At 44.4% G+C, this 6,064-nt stretch overlaps 1 long non-coding RNA gene across 1 annotated transcript in view; it reads left to right on the top strand.

Moving 5' to 3' along the window:
- LOC127006108 (uncharacterized) overlaps positions 1–192 on the top strand; it is an 8,563-nt gene extending 8,371 nt beyond the window's left edge. Inside the window, exon 2 of the long non-coding RNA XR_007759079.1 lies at positions 1–192. This exon is cut by the window's left edge and continues 37 nt beyond it. This is a non-coding gene — a long non-coding RNA (uncharacterized LOC127006108).
- The last annotated feature ends 5,872 nt before the right edge of the window (positions 193–6,064 follow it).

Genomic DNA, 6,064 nt, shown 5'->3' with positions numbered 1-6,064 from the left:
CGTTTCCATGCCCGGTACCCATTCAGTGCTGGGTGGACAGGAGGCACGGATTAAGGGAGACTGCCCATTTGTCTCCACCTCGCCCGGGAAAAGAACCCGGGACCTCTCAGTTGTGAGGCGGGCGTGCTAATCTCCGCACTATAGGGCTGTGTATGCGTGAGGGGTGGTGCTGATTAATATGCCTGTAGTTAATTTTTTTCATTTAATATCCAAATGACTGCACGACAGAGGTAAGGGGTGTGTGGTAGTACTAAGATTTTCTAACAGTAATAGTGATAGTTGTAGAGGATATAGTTCTATTCTTAAACTTGCCTGGCTCAAAACGATGCTATCCGGTTAACTTCAGCAACGGTGTCTGCCATCAACAATAACAAAACAACAGATGCTACTGAATTCATTACAACAGCAACTATTACCACTACCACCAGTGCAACTATTACTAAAAAACCCACCACCATCAATATTACAATTATTACTACTACTACCACTGCTCCTACTGCAACTATTATCACCATCACCACCACTATTACTACCATAACTACATCACCACCACCACCACCACTACAACTACTATAACTATTACCACCCTCACCACCACCACTACAACTACTATAACTATTACCACCCTCACCACCACCACTTATACAACTATTTCCACCACCACAACCACACCACTATACCACCACTACTACTACTACTACTATTTCCGCCATCACCACCACCACCACAACCACTACTACTGTTACTACAACTACTACTTCTACTTCTACTACCACTACCACTACCGCTACCGCTACCGCTACCGCTACTACTACTACTACTACTACTACTACTACTACTACTACTACTACCACTACTACTGCTACTACTATTACTACTACTACTACTACTACTACTACTACTAATAATAATAATAATAATAATAATATAATAACAACAAAAGCAACTTCCATCTGCTGTGGTCACTTCAATTGGCTATGAGTTGCCGAGGGTTGGTAAAGGTTAAACCTAATGACAGGTTTCCACGCCTCTCAGAAGACAACAACAAAAGCTAGAACAGGAATAACGGCGAAAACGACAACGACCACTACAACGACGACGACGACTACATTCACAACAACAACAACAACAACAACAACAACAACAGCAACAGCAACAACAGTAGCGGCAGTAACTACCTTTACATTTAGTGTTATTGAAGCATTACGAAATATATTACTCTGTTAGCTAAGTTTTTCCAACCTTTAAGCGCTTCAGTGGAGATTTAGCTGCTGCCTGAACTACGCAGTATCTCTTAATATGAAAGGCGGCGCTGCGCCACTCCAGGCAATGATGCGTGGGTAGCCTACCTTTGGAAGGTTTAATTCCCTTTCAGCGACTAGCTATTCTCTCGCCATGAGAGTGGACCTCATGTGTGTGTGTGTGTGTATATATATAGATAGATATATATATATCTATATATATATCTATATATATATATATATATATATATATATATATATATATATATATATATATATATGTATATATATATATATATATATATATATATATATATATATATATATATATATATATATATATATATATATATATATATATATATATATATATATATATATATATATATATATATATATATATATATATATATATATATATATATATATATATTATACTGGTGACATAATAGGGTGCGCAGTTCTTTGAGTTGAATAATAAATAAATTAAAGCAAATAGGATGGATATTGGGCACTTCTGTCCGTGTCTGCGGGACGTCCGTGCCCTCAGCACTCATGACGTTCAGCGGCTCCTGGCCGCCTCCCCTAACAGGCTGGCGGCCATCTTCTCGGTCATGGGCCCCAGGGAGAGGGCCTCCTTCAGCCTGGCCCCAGGCAAGGGTGCACTGCTGTACTATTCACCTGAGGAGCTGCAAACCCTGGAGAGGGAGCGGCAGGCCAAGGCGTTGCACTCCGTGGTGCTGTACCGCGGCCAGGATGGCCAACACGTGTACCTGGACAGCGCCAGCCATGCGTCCATCTGTGTTCCCCTCGACGTGCGGCGCGCCGTGCTGCCCTCAAAAGGCAGAACGCATTAACTCCAAAATTTTGGTTTTGGAGTTAATGCGTTCTGCCTTTTGAGGGCAGCGTGGTGCAGGCAGGCGGCTCTGTCCTGCACAGAGCCGCTGTCGTCCTGCAGGGCCCCGGGATCGGCAGCTGCCTCTACTTCTCCATCTCCTTCATGGATTTCGTCATCAAGAACAGCCACGTTCCCTCAGAATCCCTGCTTCCGCTGTACGTCCAGTCTGCGGGGCCTGAGCGTGACGTGTACGCCGTAAGCTCGGCTGTTCGGGTGTTCGGAGAAGCTGGTCTTCAAGACACCTTCACAGGGCCGCCCTACATCTTGGCCCTCAGGTCTAACAACCCACAGCTTAATGGCCGCCGAGGCAGCAACGAGGCCAGCTGTCAGGTGCAGGAAGAAGGCACGTGTGCGACGTTATAAACTGAGCAACCTGCGCCAGCTCGTCTTGGGACACTAGCACTCCTAAATTCGATGTATACAATTGCAGTTTAAACTGGGAAAAAAAGACGTGTGCGGGAAAGAGGGAATTGCATCCATCAAATTGTTTTCCCATCCAGATCCCTATTCAATATTCTCTGCTTACGTTTTTCCATTCTTTCTTTCCATCCATCTACGCATATAATTTTCTAACTATCTTAATTTAGCCATATGTGTAGGTGGAGTTTTCTCCTTTATTCCTTGCCTACGTTCTTTCCTGACTGAACGGAGAGAGATGGGCGATCTCCATACACCAGTGCGTGCCCCCGTCAACCCGGCACTGAATGGCCCCCGAACCTTGGTTTATCCTAAACCACAGACAACTGAAAGCTCACACGAGATAAAGTGATGAAGAAACTTTCTTCATATAAATATTCCTTTATTTTTTTTTCCTTCGTGTCGAAAAATGCAACACTTCATACGCATGCCTTTCTGTCTGGCTTTTGCCACCCTCCACCGTTCTTGGGCCGCGGCGTAAACATTTGACAACTTGTGGTTCTGCGTGTCTCCTCGCCTAGTCTGTTTACCCTCAGCGGGGGTAACGAGCCTCACAGGAGCGAGGGTCGTGTTGGCAGGCTCGTCACCGCCGCCTGCAGACGGAGGAACACGACAGACGGTGTGAGATAGCGGCGCGTGGAGGCAACTCCAGATGGGAGGAGAGAGAGAGAGAGAGAGAGAGAGAGAGAGAGAGAGAGAGATATAAAAATATACAATATATATATATATATATATATATATAGAGACATAGATATATATATATATAGATATATAGATAGAGATATAGAGAGAGAGAGAGAGAGAGAGAGAGAGAGAGAGAGAGAGAGAGAGAGAGAGAGAGAGAGAGAGAGAGAGAGAGAGAGAGAGAGAGAGAGAGAGAGAGAGAGAGAGAGAGAGAGAGAGAGAGAGAGAGAGAGAGAGAGAGAGAGAGAGAGAGAGAGAGAGAGAGAGAGAGAGAGAGAGAGAGAGAGAGAGAGAGAGAGAGAGAGAGAGAGAGAGAGAGAGAGAGAGAGAGAGAGTCTCGATCCCCCAATGCCGGGCCAGCAGTGGAGGGGAGGCTACGCTTTGGCGGCGTCCCCCTCTCACTCCAGGAATCCGTCAAGATTCTGGGAGTGGAAGTGGATCGAGGTATACGGTTTGACAGCCACATCAAACACATTGCCCAAAAGACCTCCCACAGAGTCTCCTGCCTGCGAAGGGTGGCCAGCTTCCTCGACAGAAAAGGGAGGCTCCTGCTCTACAAGGCCCAGATACGGCCTTACCTACGTAGAGTACGCTGCCCTCTCTTGGATGTCTTCGTGTGCTGCCTCGCACAGCGGGAGACTCGACAGCATCCAGCGAAGGGCGCTGCGGCTGGTGGATGTTGCAGACACCCCCCCCAGCCCAGACGGAGACTCCCAGCTCCGTCGACTCGCTGGAACACCGTAGGGACGTCGCGGGGATTGTTGTCTCCCACAAGGCACAGGTGCAAGAAGTGCCACACCTGGCGGGCCTACGTCAACCTCCGAGAGTCACCACGTGGGACACGAGAACGGTGCTATCCCATGGTGACGCAATGGAGGTGCCACGTTCCCGCACCAGCCAGCACCAACGCACCTTTCTGGGTAAAGTCTCCCGAATATGGAATGTGTTTACGACCACCGTCCCTCACGTCCGGGGGATGAACACTCCGGAGGTTAAACTGGCGGCCCACCACTGGAGAAGCTCACTCCCCACTCCGCTAACACTTGTAGTTGATTAGTGACAGTGCAGTGTGTGTGTGTGTGTATATATATATATATATATATATATATATATATATATATATATATATATATATATATATATATATATATATATATATATATATATATATATATATATATATATATATATATATACATATATATATATATATATATATATATATATATATATATATATATATATATATATATATATATATATATATATATATATATATGTATGTTTTTTTTTCTATATACAGAATTTGTGCCCTTTGAATAGGCGGCACACGGCAGTGCACCTTTGGATATTGTAAATATATATGTATGTTTAGAGAGAGAGAGAGAGAGAGAGAGAGAGAGAGAGAGAGAGAGAGAGAGAGAGAGAGAGAGAGAGAGAGAGAGATTCTTTTCCAAGAATGATTGTTTATACATTCAAAATTACACACACACACACACACACACACACACACACACACACACACACACACACACACATACACGTACACACATCTTGTAGCATCTCCTCTCACGCTCCCTCACACACATTTTCTTTTTTTCTTTTTAGGTGCGGGACAAATATCTGCAAGTCAGAGAATAATATGCTCACGACCAGCCTCGCTCACGACACTTCAGCAGATTATGTAAATGTCGGGAAACTGTCCGTGTCTCCGTGCGAGTGTCGGGCCTTTTTCGTGTCACGGAGTCAGGTTACCTCCTTACCCTTGAGGTGGCGGGGGAGAACGGGGGAGGGAGAGGAAGGGAGTGTAGAGAGGCGGGGAGGGAGAGGAAGGGATGCACAGACGGGGAGAGAGAGGAAGGGACACACAGACGGGGAGTGAGAGGAAGGGACGATACGATAGAGATATAACAAGTTTGTTTACATTTGTATATACAGGACGAATATAAATGATCGTGACTCAGACCCACTATTGAGGTGAGAGAGAGAGAGAGAGAGAGAGAGAGAGAGAGAGAGAGAGAGAGAGAGAGAGAGAGAGAGAGAGAGAGAGAGAGAGAGAGAATGATGCCGAGGTGGTGGAAGGCAAAGAGGGAGAGGAGAGAGATAGAAACGGAGTGACTGAAAAATGGACAGGGAGAAGAGGAGAAGGAGGAAGGGGAGAAGGAGGAAAAGAAGTAAGAAGAGGAGGAGGAGGAGGAGGTGAAAGGTGAGTGGGAGGATAACGAGGACGACGAGTGGATCAAACAAAAAGATATGCCCAAAAACAAGGAAAGTAAAAGCAAGGTGGAAATCAAGGCGACGGAGGATTATATAGAACAAGAAAAACGAGGAAGAGAAAAAATTAGGAGACAGACAACGAGAACTAGAAGGAAAGCTGAAAAATGTGCTCAAAACAAAGAAAAGAGGAGCAAAGCGTTGACAAGAGATAGACAATGAAGAGGAAACAGGAGAAAGACGCGAAAACTAGAAGAGCATATCGTTGACAAAAGAGATAGACGAAGAAGAGCAACCATAGGAGAAAAATATACTCAACACAAAGAAAAGAGGAACATATCGTTGACAAAAGAGATAGACGAAGAAGAGGAACCATTGGAGAAAAATATACTCAAAACAAAGAAAGGAAGAGTATATCGTTGACAAAAGAGATAGACGAAGAAGACGAAACAATAGGAGAAAAATATACTCTAAACAAAGAAAAAAAAAGAAAAATAAGAGAAAAATAGGAGAAAAAAATATACTCAAAACAAAGAATAGAAGAGTATATCGTTGACAAAAGAGATAGAGACGAAGAAAAGAGTTGCATAAGCTTTCGAAATCAGACGAG

This window comes from Eriocheir sinensis, chromosome 32 (genome assembly GCF_024679095.1).
Source record: "Eriocheir sinensis breed Jianghai 21 chromosome 32, ASM2467909v1, whole genome shotgun sequence".
NCBI lineage: Eukaryota > Metazoa > Arthropoda > Malacostraca > Decapoda > Varunidae > Eriocheir > Eriocheir sinensis.
Note: the sequence above shows the minus strand (reverse complement) of the source record. Positions and strands in the feature narration are given on the sequence as shown.